Source organism: Pinus tabuliformis, chromosome 1_2 (assembly GCF_031772625.1).
Source record: "Pinus tabuliformis cultivar Carrire ecotype Pingquan chromosome 1_2, CPIR1, whole genome shotgun sequence".
Classification (NCBI taxonomy): domain Eukaryota; kingdom Viridiplantae; phylum Streptophyta; class Pinopsida; order Pinales; family Pinaceae; genus Pinus; species Pinus tabuliformis.
This window is the reverse complement of record NC_142298.1, coordinates 721,451,854-721,467,619: the sequence shown is the minus strand read 5'-3', so window position 1 is coordinate 721,467,619 and position 15,766 is coordinate 721,451,854. Positions and strand designations below refer to the sequence as shown.

The 15,766-nt window shown below is 39.4% G+C and overlaps 1 pseudogene; it reads right to left on the bottom strand.

The window, feature by feature from the left end:
* Positions 1-15,022, bottom strand: part of LOC149207784 (protease Do-like 7 pseudogene) — a 32,306-nt pseudogene extending 17,284 nt beyond the window's left edge.
* Between the last annotated feature and the right edge of the window lie 744 nt (positions 15,023-15,766).

The following is a 15,766-nucleotide window of genomic DNA, read 5'->3' as shown; positions in this document are numbered from 1 at the left end:
TTCCCTTTTCTATCGGGGGATCACACATCATCTCTTCTAGATCCGCTTGTGCAAAGGGGTGCAGCAGCAACAGACATCAGTCCCGTAGTCTCGAGTTCGCAGATCAGCCATTCCGATCTATTAGATCCATCAGATCCGTAGAAGCAGTCTGTTCTGCCACCCAAAGCTATCAGATCTGCCATTCAGATCTCTCAGATCCACCAGATATGAGTCGTTGTGAAGGGTTCCTATACCGGGGTATAATTTTCGCAGGACTTTTGACCGCATTGACATTTTGAGGATTTGGCCATTGCAGTATTGATAAGTAAGGAGTAAAACTCCGTTAGGAGTTTTCAGAAAAAAAATAAAAATAAAAATAAAAAAAAAATAAAAAAAAATAAAAAAATCTTTCGGGGCGCTTATTGGTGATCTAGCCCATCAGAATCAGGACGACGAGATGAGCACGGTGGTACCATTCACTTCTTAGTGAAATTTTATTAGGCGGTCCCAATTTTCAAAAAAATCAGGTTGGTGTATGGTAGAAACTAGAGCTCAAGCGATGGCCAATGAAAGGATGGACAAACTTGAAGAATCAGTGCAATCCCTCCACATTCAGCTTAGCGGACTATGTATCATGTTCGAGAAAATAGTCCAGAAGGGCAAGGAGCAAGCCCACGAGGAGGCGTATAATGGCAATGAACACAATGAGGGTGAGTCTAGCCACTCTCCTCACGTCTGGCACACCCACCAACAACCCAGTCGGCGACCTCCCAAGTTGGATATGCATAAATTTGACGGTTCTCACCCGTCGGCATGGATTGCACAAATGGAGCAGTATTTCAAACTGAATCACATCTTCGATGATGAGACTCAGCTTATGTTGGGGAGCATGTACTTGGACAATGAAAGGTGGCAATGGTGGGAATGACATCAACGTTGCACTGGACCTTTTAGGACTTGGCCCAAATTCACCAAAGCTCTTCAAGACCGCTTTGACCAGCAATCATCTTTTTTGGCTCGTCTTACTAAGCTCTGACAGACTGGTACAGTGGATGAATATATTACATATTTTGAAGCCTTAGCTTTCCGCACTTGGGGTCTCTCAGATGTGTTCTACATGGAATGTTTTATCAGCGGTCTTAAAGAAGCTATCAAATCCTATGTCCTACTGCACCACCCTCCCACATGAGCGGAGGCTTGCAAGGTAGCTCGTAACGTGGAACATGCATTAGCAGCCCAATACAGTCGCCTAAATTTCTCCGCTAAGGGTTGCCCCCCACAGGCTCACAACACGACTCAAACACTTAAGGTCCAAAAGGTGTCACCTGCGGAAATGGCCGAAAGAGCCCAAATTTTTTCAAATTGATGCCACTGACTGCAGCTCAAGAGAGGAAGATCCACCATTGGAGGAACATGAGCCGCTAGAAGAAGACAACCAAAAGGACAATGTCGCTGACGAACCAGTTATTCCGTTGCATGCTTTGGCAGGAATTTCTTCCCCTCAAACTCTCAAAATCACAGGTTTTATTAAACATCGCCCAGTATTAGTCTTCATTGATAGTGGAAGTACACATAATTTCATCCATAAAAAAGTCGTAGAAGCAGTGCATTGTTTTGTACGAGCAGTTTCTAACTTCCAAGTTTAAATTGCAGATGGAGGCACAATGAAATGTGAAGGCCGCTATGAAAATGTCAAACTTCAAATGGGGGATTGTCAGTTGAAAACCCACATGTTTTCCATACACATGGGGGGTTGCGACATTGTCCTCGGCACTGAATGGCTCCACGCTCTTGGGCCAATCACAATGGATTTCCAGGAGTTATATATGATTTTTAACTAGAACAACTATACACATACCCTCCGTGGACTCCAGGTGGGAGCCCCCTCTATCATCAGCTCGCATAGGATGGAAAAATTGTTAAAAAAGGGCAATCATGGAGTTGTAGCTCAATTTAATTCCATCCAGGTAGTCGAAACCAAGCCTCTGCCAATTCATCCTGAGATGCAACAGATTTTAAATAACCATATGTCGGTCTTTGATAAGCCTCATGAGCTTCCACCCTCGGGAGGGGAACATGATCATAGCATCACCTTGGTTCCAGGGGCCCAACCCCCAAATTTGCGCCCATACAGATATCCGTTCACCCAAAAGAATGAAATAGAAAAAATCATCAAGGAACTCTTGGAAGTAGGTGTCATTCGTCCCAACATTAGTCCTTATTCATCCCCAGTGGTCATGGTGCTCAAGAAAGATGGGGAGTGGCTGATGTGTCCTCACTTCAGGGCCCTCAATAAGTTGACAGTCAAAGATAAATTTCCCATCCCGGTGGTTGATGATTTGCTGGATGAACTCAATGGGGCTCAATTAGTCACTAAGCTCGATCTTCGCTCATGCTACCACCAAATTCGCATGAAGGAAGTCAACATTCCCAAGACTGCTTTCCGAACTCATGAAGGCCATTATGAATTCCTGGTCATGCCATTTGGTTTTTGTAATGCCCCCTCTACTTTTCAGAGCCTTATGAACCACATTCTCAAACCATATCTCAGGAAATTTTTCCTTGTCTTCTTCGATGACATCCTCATCTATAGTTGCACTTGGGCTGCACATCTTCAGCATGTAGATCTACTCTTGCAACTGCTCCGCAAGCATAAATTATTTGTCAAGATGTCCAAGTGTTCATTTGGCATGGCAAAAGTAGATTATTTGGGCCACATTGTGGGGTGTGAAGGTGTCAAGGTGGGCCCCAAAAGGATCCAAGCAATGCAGGAATGGCCTCAACCTAAGACCTTGAAGAGCTTGAGAGGATTTTTGGGTCTCACTGGCTATTATCGTAAATTTGTCCGCAATTATGGTCGCATATCAAAGCCCCTCACCCAACTCCTAAAGAAAAATTCATTCTTCTGGAATGAGGAAGCACAACAGGCCTTTACAGCTCTAAAAAATGCCATGTGTTCCACTTCAGTCTTATCACTACCTGACTTCACCAAATCTTTTGTCATTGAATGTGATGCTTCAGGTACAGGTATTGGGGTGGTCTTAATGCGGGAAGGACGATCGCTGGCCCTCACAAGCCAACAACTCAGTGGGAGGAATCTAGGCCAATCTACCTACGAGAAGGAAATGATGGCCATCTTACCTACCGTCGAGACCTGACGACCTTACTTAGTGGGGCGACGTTTCCAAATCCACACAAATCATCACAGTCTTAAATATTTTTTCGAGCAACGCCTATCCTCCCCACAACAAAATAAATGGCTCGCCAAAATGCTGGGATATGATTATGAGATCATTTACGAGAAAGGGAAAGACAATAGTGTAGCAGATGCATTATCTTGCCAATTTGAGGAGGAGAGTACTCTGCTACCAATTTCCCTCCCCATTCTAGAATGGATTGAATAGGCTCGCAGGGAATGGTTTTCACATCTTGGGCTCTCCCAACTCATTTCTCAATTGCAGGTAGATCCAAATTCCACCAAGGGCTACTCGTGGCAAGATGATATTCCTCACTACAAGGACAGAGTCGTAATATCACCAACGTCCACCCTCAAAAGTCGCATTTTGGCATAATTGCACTCATCTCCCATTGCAGTACATTCGGGCTTTCAGAAGACGTATGCTCGCACCAGAAGATCATTTTTCTGGATAGGCATGAAAAAGGACATCCGTACCTTTGTAGCAGAATGCGATGTCTATCAATGCCACAAAGGGGAAACCGTCAACACACCAGGCACATTACAACCATTGCCCATTCCGGCATCAATTTGGATGGAGGTTTCTATGGATTTCGTTACAGGTCTTCCAAAGTCAGGGAACAAGTCAGTCATCATGGTGGTTGTGGATCGACTGTTGAAGTATGCTCATTTCTGCGCCCTACCCCACTCGTTTACACCAACTTTGGTTGCTCAATCTTTCATGGATCAGATCTTCAAATTGCATGTCATGCCCACTTCTATTGTGTCTGACCGCGACCTGATCTTCACCAGTAATTTTTGGCAGGAACTCTTCAGAATACAAGGCACTCAACTAAAACTCAGTACTTCCTATCATCCGCAAACAGATGGTCAAACCGAAGTCATCAACAAATGTCTAGAAACCTACCTTATGTGTTTCACTTCAGAAAAACAACACCTTTTGGTACAGTGGTTACCTCTGGCTGAATGGTGGTATAACACCAACTATCATGCCACCACCAAAATGACTCCCTATGAAGTAGTATATGGTCAACTCCTGCCTTCACCTACTACGTATCTCAAGGGATGCTCAAAAGTACAAGCAGTGGATCAACTCCTACAACACCGCGCAACCGTGCTCGCCCATCTTCGAGAGAATCTTCATCAAGCACAGAACCGCATGAAGCAACAGGTTGACCAGCATCGCTCAGAGCGTCAATTTCAATTAGGGATCAGGACTTTTTACGGATACAACTGTATAAGCAAACATCACTCAAAGACAAGGGGTGTCAGAAACTCTCTCCCAAATTCTACGGACCATATCAAGTACTTCAGCTCATTGGAGAAGTGGCCTACAAGTTGGCCTTGCCACCTACTGCAAAAATCCATCTAGTTTTCCATGTCTCATGCCTCAAGAAAGTGATTGGGAACAATTGCAGAATTCAAACCAGTCTACCTGAATTGGACAAAGAAGTGTCCATCTGGCTTCAACTCGAACAGGTCCTTGACACACGAGACAAGAAACTGCGTGGCCGCATGATTAAGGAATTCCTTGTCAAATGGAAAGACACCTCTCTAGAAGATGCAACTTGGGAACCAACCACTATTCTTCAGTAGTTTCCGCAGCTTCAGCCTTGAGGACAAGGCTAGTCTTAAGGGGGAGGGCATGTTAGGGTCCCACCCTAACCCCCTTATTTATGTAATGGGATCACGTCATAGTCAAGAGTCAATAAAGCCCATATTAATAATTGTAAGTGGTTAATCTGCAATTAATGACGGAACCACAGTTAGTTGCAAATGGGCCATAGTATTAGATAGATGGTATTAATAAAACCCTCGGTATTGGCCCATGGTATTGCATGTATGAGTCATATATAAAGGATAGAGACTCCCTGCGAGGAGCATCGTGTCTTATTTTGTAATCGAGCGCTACTCTATTAGAGGCTACCCCCTTAAAGAGGCAAGTGAACATTACTCTCTGAATAATAAAATCATTACTATTCTGTGTTCAGGGTATCTTTTCTTCGCATATTCTGTATTTGGGTATCATTTTGCAGGTTAAGAGAATAACAGAGTTTGCTTACAACAATCGGTATCATGAACCTTTGAAGATGAGTCTATTTGAGGAATTGTATGGGAAATGTTACAATACTCCCGTCAATTGGAACGATCCAGTTAATAGGGTGTTTATTGTCCTAGATGTGTTGGTGGAAATGGAACAGGAAATGCAGGTAATCAAGAACAATTTGATGATAGGAAGAAGAGATATGTAGATCAAAACAAGTTGTTCAAGGAGTTCTGGGTTGGGGAACAGGTGTAATTTTGTATAAAACCGAAGAAGATCCTCTTACAGATTGCATTATGTACCAACCTTGCACCCCGGTTTCATAGACCCTTCATTATTATTGAGAGGATCAGGCAAGTAGTCTATTGACTTGCACTGCCTCTAATAATGAAATTCCATCATGTTTTCCATGTGTCATTAATTAAGAAGTATGTTAAAGATGTTGATCATGTGATTGATTGGTCTGTATTGTAGGTGTAGCCAGGTGGAGAATTCCAGTTGAAGCCTCAGTGTATATTGTAGAGAAAGACTCTCATGCTATGGAACTGAGCAATTGAGTAGGTTAAAGTGTAATAGAAGAATTTTGGGTCCAATGAAACTACATGGGAGATGGTAGGTCATATGCAGGCTATCTATCCTTCCTTATTTGTTGGTTGAGCAGCTGTTTTGAAATATGTCTTTGGTATATGTTTTCGGTAGATATTTTGGTGATGTTTGGTATATGTACATATGTATGTGGATCTAAATACTTCCATGTGCTATGTTAAAAAGCTCCAATAAGTGGTATGGGTGTCATTTCATTATGATGTTATACTTGTTATGTCATCGTGTTGTTTTTCTTCTTAGCAAGTTGATCATTATAAATATTGCAACGAGCTAAGTCATAAAGCTCCATGGGAAGTATGTTTTTTTACAGAAACCTTGTTAGTTGTAGGTGTTTCTGAGCATCAAGGATGGTGTTCCCCCAAGGTGGAGGGTTTTGTAACACCCTTGTTTAAAATTCCATGTAATAAGAGTTAATAAAGGAAAAATAGTAATCATGATTGATGGGACACTCATTCCAACCTAAATGTTGGGAAAAACATCTTAGTGGGTGTTCATTTGGTTTGTTATGGCTAAGGAAATTGGAAAAGGTAATGTCTATCTTTGGAAAGGTAATGGAATTTTGGCACATTTATTTATGAAAGTAATGGACATTAGGAGAAAATGGAGGTGAAAGGTCACAGGTTGCATGTGAGTAGGAAATTGAAGGAAAATAATAGAAAATGAAGAAAATAGAGGCCGCATTGATAAAAAGGATTCTAAGGATTAGCTCGTAAGATTTTTATGGGCTTTTGTTGGGCTCTCACTATTCTCTCTCTCTCTCTCATACTTTTGGACACTTAGAGTTTTCTTAGAGCACTATTGGATGAGTGTAGCATAATTGGAGTTTTTGAACTCACTCTATACTCTCTCTCTCTCATACTCTTGGACACTTAGAGTTTTCTTGGAGCACTCTTGGAGGAGTGGGACATACGTGGATATTTGGAACTCTCTCTCTATTCTCTCTGTCTCATACTCTTGGATACGAAAAAGTCTTCTTGGATAACTCTTGGAGGAGTGTGGCATACTTGGAGTTTTGGAGCTAGAAGGAAAAGGAAGGGAAGTAAAGTTCAAGAGGACATCGAGATCAATAGCTATAACATCGTTTTCTTGGAAGTACCAAGTTGCATGTATGTTTTCCTCACTAGTTTTGGAATGCATGGCATATGCATGTGGTTTATAGGTCATGATCTATCACTAGCATGGAGGATTACCTAGATTGAAAGTGGATTTTCCTAGCCCTGCCATTTCCTGGATAGCCATGGTGTCATGGGTTCATTTCTTTTTGTTAGTCCGTTCTCATGTTTCGTTTAGCTTGAGTTGAGATAATAGTTCCAAGAAGCCCTGGTTGGACAAGCGCTCCGGAATCCCTATGACAACTTCCATTGAGTTACCAGTCTTAGAAGCCTTAGTTGGGAAAATGATTTTGAAGCCCTTGTTGGGTTGGGTTACTAGTCTTAGATGCCTTGGTTCGAACAAATGCTTTGGAGCCCTGAAAGGATTAGGTAGGGACCAATATGATGATGGTTTTGTGATGTCTGGCTGTGAGGTGTAATCAATGTTTGATGGGTTGAGGTTGCTAGCATGTAGAAGCCCTGGATGATTTTCGACTGAATTGTTTTATGAGACTGGACATTCATGTTGGAATATGCCATGGGGGTGACTGGCTGAAGAGAGTTTTGGCTCAACCATGTCTATAGTTGGGTGGTTCATGGAAGTGCCACAACTGGTTGGCCTTTGCATCATTAATATGAGGTTATTTCTCCTTTTTTATTTTAAGGGTAATGTATTGGTTTATATGTAGATTATATGGTTGTTGTTTCCTTGTTATTTTTTTGGTTATTATTTTGGTTATGATCATGTATTATGGAAGTAGCTATGTGTGGCTCCCATCATGTTTTCACTTGTAAATGAACGAAAAATGCATTTATGTCCTAATGGATGAAATTGTAGATAATGTGCTAACGATTTAATGCTTGTTAGTGATCCTCAGATGAGTATGAGACCCCTATGCTTAAATTTGTCATTTACACCTATATATTACATATTTGTGATATGATTGACGAAATTCTTGTCATGGCTAGTAGGGGTCCAATCAAGGGCTTGTTTAAGTAGTTGTATTTGCATCATCAATTTTTTGTTATATTTCTCTTCTGAAGGTTTCAATGAATTTTGGGCAGTGACCTGGGTTCTAGGCCTGAAAAAGTGGCTCAAATCCTAGGGATGCTAGCACAACACAGATAAAGATAGTCCCTAAACGATGGAATGCCATGAAGTGGGAGCACCCAAAGCCTTTCGGACGTTGTGATGCCCATATAATGGGAGCGTTTGGGGGTTAAGTGGTCTAAAATCTCAATGGGACCTAGTAGGTGGTTACAAAAAAGGTTGGGATGTTTCCTAGGAGTCCTATTATTGATGTGGAAGGTTTGTATGGTGTGTGTCCATCGGTTTCCCTTTCCTAATGTGACTTAGGAGGATGAATCATATCATAGTAACTTCTCGTCACATTTTTACCCAAGTTGGCTGATTACTTGGGTAGACTTGGGAGGAGGGTGTTACAATGAACTTCGAGGATTAGGTTTGACAACCAATATTATAGCTTGTAACAATGCTCAGGTCAATTTCTTCTATTTTAATTTTATTTGTGATAAGTTTTAAGCCCATTTGATATGAACATGTTTTGGAACTGAATATAACTATTATTTTGAACAGGCCTTGGAAAATAATATTAAGAAAAAAATATAACATTTTTTCCATGTTCTCGTAAGTAATACTTGTACAGTTTCAAAAGGGATCATTGAAATATATTTAGATTCCATGAATGTCATTGGATATGCAAGACTTGATTTTGTCGTACTATTGTAGGCCGAAAACATTCTCACTATATACAATGTTTCAAACATTTGGCATGCCCCCCTTCTATTAAGGGAAAAAAGAGCTCTATAATGTGGATTATGCAATCGAGCTTGGCTTTAGTGCTTATTCAATTGGCCCTACTACTAATCTTGTTGTGCATATGGTTACCCAAAGGTTTTTATTTTTTCCCTTGAAGTGTTATCAGAGAAGGGATATAATGGGGACAAGTGTTGTATGTTTTCTTATGTTCCCTTAGTTTTTCTTTCATTTCAATTCATGATCGACTTGTGTTTAGTATTTTATGTCATCATCAATTTTCCTAATAACATGGAATGTGTTTGCGTAGTTCTTTGTCTATTTTGTAAGTCGTTTAATAAGGTTGGAAACTGTTTCCTTTTTGTTACATTGGTGGTGTGGTTCACCCCCTTACTTCCTTTTCTTCCTTTTGTAAGTTTCTAAATGCAATCCTTTTTTATTTCACAAATTTGTAAATGAAATCCTTTCCACTTTTTTGAATGTCTCCATTCATTATTGGCCTAGGCTTTTATATACAATAGTCGAGCAACAATATTGAATTTGAAAGAAGTTTCCACAATAATAAGATGTTGATCTTCAAGTTGTTGATACTATTTTGAGCGTTTTCTATAATGACAAAAGTGTAGCTACAAATCTCTGCATATGTTTTTTGGTGGATCCAACAATATAATGTCATCCACATCTTAAGCACTGTAATTGTAATAAGTTTTTATTCTCTACTTTCTAGAAACAGAAGTTCCAAAAATACTTTTGCCATATTTTTCTTGCGCTACATGATATAAACACATTTATGGAACCGTCAACCACTGCAAATTCTTATGCTTAGTAATTTGACTAATGTTATAGGATGACTAGATGACTATGTTTAATAAATTATGCGTCGCATTTCATCCGAATTTGCTTTGCAAGGGATAAAACAACCAGTCGATGGGTGAGGAGCTTGGGGACTAACACTCTATTTTGGGGTAGGGCAACCTTAAAACGATTTAGAAGACTTAACGCCAAGGGAGCGGAAAAAAGATGACATTGCGATGTTGTTTATACCTCTTCTACTATATCATTTAGTTGAAGAAGACGCTGCTTTGGAAAATTAACATGGAAGACATTTTTGAGAGATATTTGGTACATAATTTTGTATGGTTAATACGATATTTTCTTGGAAATACCAAGAATGCGGAACATTCAAGAATCCAAGGATATTGTCAGGCCAGACAGTAACTCCATAAGGCAAAAAATGATTCGTGTGTCTTACTCATCAGGTAGGTCTTCATTATATACATGAGGGAGAGACTGTTCAATTCATCTCCGAATGACTACTCATATTTCTAATTTATCTATTTAAATAAATTCACCCAATGACAAGGATTAGGTGTCAACGTTCCCCCCCTTAATATGAAGGGATGTTGGTGAGTCCAAGCATCATTCTGAATCATTCAAGCTTTTCTCTTCCAAGCGCTTTGGTGAAGATGTATGCAATTTTCTCATTTGTGGAACAATGATAAAGATGGATTGTTTTGGCCTCAACATGATGTCGAATCAGATGATATTTAGTATTGATGTGCTCCATTCGATCATGGAATTTTGGGTTCTTGGCCAACTTTATTACAGAGGTATTGTCAATCATGAGTGGAGTTGATTGTACTTGTTTTACCTGCAGATATTCAAGAATTTTCCTGAGCCACACAATTTCTTTTGTTGCTTCATCTGCTGCCACGTATTCTGCTTCTGTTGTGGAATCTGCTGGAACTGAGTGTTTGCATGATCTCTTAGGGATGGCTCCTGATCCATGACTCATAGCATATCCTGATGTTCATACCCCAGTTTCTTTGTCTCCATTGAAGTTTGAATCAGAGTATCCAATCATGCTGAAGTCATCCACCTATGTATACTTGATTCCAAAGTCTTGAGTTCCCTTCAAGTACCTTAGAATTATTTTTGTAGGAGACCAATGTCCCTCACAAGGCTTTTGCATAAACCTAGAGAGGATTCCAATAGCAAACGGAATGTCTGGTCTGGTAGTAGTTAGGTAGTTGAAACTTCCTACAAGCTATCTATACTTTGTTGCATCCTCAAATTCTTTTCCTTCAATAGATGTGAGCTTTAAGTTTTTTTCCATTGGAGTAGTAAGAGGATTGCACTCTATCATGCCAAACCTATTCAACAGATATCCAATGTATTTCTTTTGAGAAAGTAATATGGACTTTGGATGTTGGGTTATTTCAATGCCAAGATAGTAATGAACATAGCCAAAATTAGTCATTTCAAAACTTTTCCCAAATTCCTTCTTTATGGATGCAATGTAGCTTTCATTCTTCCCTGTCCCCCAAAGATCATCTACTTATACCACAAGATATATAACTGTTTTTCCAACTTTCTTGACAAATAAAGTTGCATCATCAAGATCAAAATGTTTGAAATTGAGTTTCAGAAGATTCTCAGTTAGTTTTTCATACCAGGCTCGCAGTGCTTGTTTGAGGCCATACAAGGACTTCACAAGTTTGCATACTTTTGTTCATGTCCTTTCACAGAAAATCCTTTAGGCTGGGACAAAAAAACATTCTCTTTTAGATATCCATTCAAGAAAGCAATTTTTACATCCATTTGATGGACTTTCCAACCGTTCTGAGCTGCTTGTCCAAAGAGTGTCCGGATGGTAGCCCATTTTGCTGTGGGGGCAAAAGTCTCCTCATAATCGACCCCTTCCTTATGTGCAAGACCTTTGGCCACAAGCCTAGCTTGTGCTTGTCAAGTGAGCCATCAACTTTATACTTGTTCTTGTAGACCCACTTGCAGCCAATTGGTTTGATTCCTAATGGAGGGTCAACCATCTTCCAAGTGCCATTCTTTATGAGGGCATCATACTCCTTTTGCATCACTTCTTTCCATTCATCATGAGAAGCAACTTATTTGAAGGAAGTTGGTTCAAAATTTGTAGACAATTTCAATTCACAATCATAAGAAACATCCATATCAACAGGTGAAATAGAGTCATCTACATCACCTCCATTCTGTCGGTTTGAATTCCTGGTTCCTGTCTTTCCAACTTCATCAGGATGAACACTTTCAAGTGTCTTTGTTAGCCACTTTGGGGGACCTTTCTCAGATGGTCCAGGCTGCTCTGTTGATTGAGTTGGGACTGAATCAAGATTGAGTCTCCCAATTCTATCAATCAAATCACTTAAAGCATCATCTGTTGTTGGAGTTTCATGTGGGGGAGAATGTTCCTCAGAAGAAGATTCCACATGTTGATCTAGTATAGGAATCCCCCCTTCAAGATGTGGAATCTGATTATCAAATTCTTGAAATGATTTTGCTTTTGTGAATCTATCCAAGCGATCAACTTGCCGCTCAACAACATTGTCAATTTTGGATGATTCAAGAAAAACTACATTTCTAGATACAAAAAAAATCTTATTTACTTCATCATAGAGGCGGTATGCTTTGGAGGTGTTTGAATACCCTAGAAAGATACACTTACGACTTCTAGCAACAAGTTTGTTTCTATGTACCTTTGGTATCAAGGCATAATAGGTTGAACCAAATACCCTGAGATGATTTATCGAAGGAACATGTCCACACCACATTTCATATGGAGTCTTGTTTCTTATAGCATTAGATGGACATATATTCTTTATATATGTAGCACATAGAACAACATCAACCCAAAACATTATCTTTACATTTTTGAAGAAGAGCATGGATCGTACCATATTTAAGATTGTTCTATTCATTCTTTCAGCTACACCATTCTGTTGGGGATTATAAGGCACAATTGTTTGATGTTCGATCTCATGTTGGCGAAGATAGTTTTCAAATTCATTTGATGTGTATTCTTTTCCATTATCAGTGCGAATAGACCCATTATGAGATTGCGCATCATTTTCAATCCATTTATGAAAATTCTTGAATGTTTGAAAAGCATCATATTTGTTCTTCAATAAATAAACCCAACACATTCTAGTGTAATCATCAATAAATGTCATGATATATTTATTTCCATTTGCAGAAGGCACAGACATTGGACCACATAAATCTGAATGAATGATTTCAAGTTTTCTATGTGCTCTTGAATTTGAATCATGAAAAGACTCTTCACTATGCTTTCCTAGAATGCAAGCATCACATTGCTGAAGTTTCCTAGGAATTGTTGGCAAACTAGCAACACCATTTTTCTTCAACAAACGGAGACTGTCATAGTTCAAATGTCCAAATCTAGCATGCCATAATAAACTTGATGGTAGTGTACCTTCTTCATGATAAGAATTGTATGAGAGATGTTGTGCACGAGCAGAAGTTCGTTGCAGCGTGAGAAGCCTTTCTTCTTCTATTCCCCTCATGAAAATTGAGTTGTCAGATGATTTTCTTACCTCAAGCTTGCAATCAAACATATGAATGGAGTGACCTTGCTGGTAGATGTGGACCAAGGATAGCAAGTTTCTCTTGAGTTGTGGGAGATATATAACATGATGCAGAAGAAAGTCTGGAAGACCAGGCAGTTTAAGCCTGATTGTGCGAAGCCCTGATGGCTTGATTTTTGATTGGTCTGGAAAGTATACTGCTCCATCGACATTGTTAGTGAAATCTTCAAAAAAATATTTTCTGAGTCATGTGGCTCGTTTCTCCTGAATCAAGCAACAAATCATTTTTCCAAGAAGCAAGTGAAGCATTAAATAAATCTTCATTTACTCCAATGTTACATTGTGCCACAACATAGTGAGCATATTTAGGTGCTTTACCTTTGTCTGTATCATCAGTTTTACCTTCTCTTGGTTTCTTTTCTTCTCAATTTTGTCCCATGGTAGCTTGCATGTAGATGCATCATGTGATCCATTTCTTTTGCAGCGTATGCAGTGAAGATCTGCCTTTTCTCCTTGAGAATGTCTGACCCCCTTGCCTCTGAAATATCTTCCTCTTCCTCTTCGACCACCTCTTCCTCTTGTAGAATCTTGAGCAGGATGCTTTTCTTTATGAGAAAGGCACACATCCTCTTCAAAATATTCAGGGGCTGTCTTCTTTCCAAAATCTTTCTCTCTTTCAAAAAACTTTTTCATAGGAGAGTCAAAGGTTATATCTTTGAGATTTCCATTTGCTTGCAATGACTCAAGATAATTGGAGTAAGTAGGATAAAGTGCCTTAAGAAAAGCGATAAGAGGAATATCCAATTCAACCTTAGTGGATTTGATATCATGCGTTATAGACTTTACTTCAGATGCAAGAGCAAGACGATCATTATTTTGTAGTTCAAGAGTGAAGAGTTTAATCACGAGTGGAACAACTTCAAGTGCAGAATGTGAGTCATAGAGTTATTTCAGCTTTTGTAAGGCTTCAAAGGAGTTGAATATGACGAAATATGGCGACTCTTCTCTTCATTTACAGATGCTATGGTTAATGAATAAGCTTTGTTGTTCTTGCTTTCCCAAATGGCGAGCTCTTTATCTAAGCTAGGTTGTACTCGTTCATTGTCCCCATCTCCGACACACACTCCTTTCCACAACTCATCCAAAATGAGGGTGTGTTTTATCATCCAGGACCATTTAGGATAGTTCTCCTTACTAGTGAGAACTATTCCCACCATGGATATGATTGAATGCATTTTATAACAAAAAGCTTCTACTGCAAAATTTTACTCTTAATGGGAAACAATATACATTTGATATGATTGTACAACATAATCAACTTGACAGCAAATATCAATACCCAAGATATATATATCTGACCCATTTTTATTTTTATTTTTACATAGATCACCCAATGCAGCCCTTCAAAAAGTTTTAACACATAAAGGTGATTTTAAAACATGCACAAATTAGGGCTCAACTCACATATACATTATAGGACAGCGTACCAAAAAACAGTTCAAAATACCATATATATTCAATGCACGGCTTCAACGCTTGCTCCTCATAAACCAGTGAACAGTTTCTTGTATACCACGCTTGGCCAAAAGAAAACTTCAACGTATGGCCAAAAAAATTCAGTGTTCAATACCAATGTTACCAACTTTTTATGTCAAGAAAACTTCAGCATTCATTACCAACGTTACCAACGTTTTATGCCAAGAAAAATTCAGCGTTAAATACCAACTTTACCAATGTTTTATGTCAAAAAATTTCAGTGTTCAATAAGACTATCGTTAATATAATGCCATGAATGTCTAGGCATACAATGGCAACATCTTTAATATACCACAATTCCAACGTAAATACCATTGTTATATGCCAATGTTATATATCATACAAGTGCATGGAGTTACCAGTTCTCAGAATTGGGAGGCCACCAATAGTCGACGTCCCTCCGAGCAGGTGTCGAATTCCTGAAAACAGTACCATTTCTGCTGTGGGGATTATGGTGCCCCCCCTTGACTCATTAACCTTTGAGCACTACTGAAAATGACTAAGGATTTTATTTTGGGATAAAGATGGGCATGGACGTAAAAGATAATTCTAGGGATCCCATCAATGGCCACACTAGGATAGTCAGACAGAGATGTTTATGATCCACATTAAAAATCCTACAAATCGATTAGGACTCACAAATGTTTGAGCACTGGAATAATTGGACAGTCAAGGTCCCACATTATGGCAGAAAACGTTATGTGGATAGTCCAGAGAGTGCAGGTAATGTAGCGTCTAGACCTAGCAGTGATTGTGGAGGGGGCAGGTCTGAATATATGGAATATGGCAGATAGAGGGCACAACTAATTATATGGAGGAGCAGCACAACTATATGGAGAGCAGACTAGGGAGTTACAAGGGACATAAGAGCTAAAAAAAGGAGTTGGCTCTGCTACCATGTCAGGCTAGGCAGTAAATCCATAAGGCAAAAAATGATTCGTGTGTCGTATTCCGTCAAGTAGGTCTTCATTATATACATGAGGGAGAGACTGTTCAGTTCATCTCCCGATGATTGTTCATATTTCTAATTTATCTATTTACATAAATTCACCCAATCACAAGGATTAGGTGTCAACAGATATAGATAAACTTAGTGGAGATTAGAAAAATCAATTTAACCTTGTTTATGAAAGATGCAATCCCAAATAAGTAAGTATTTTCTTCATTTACATTAAACTG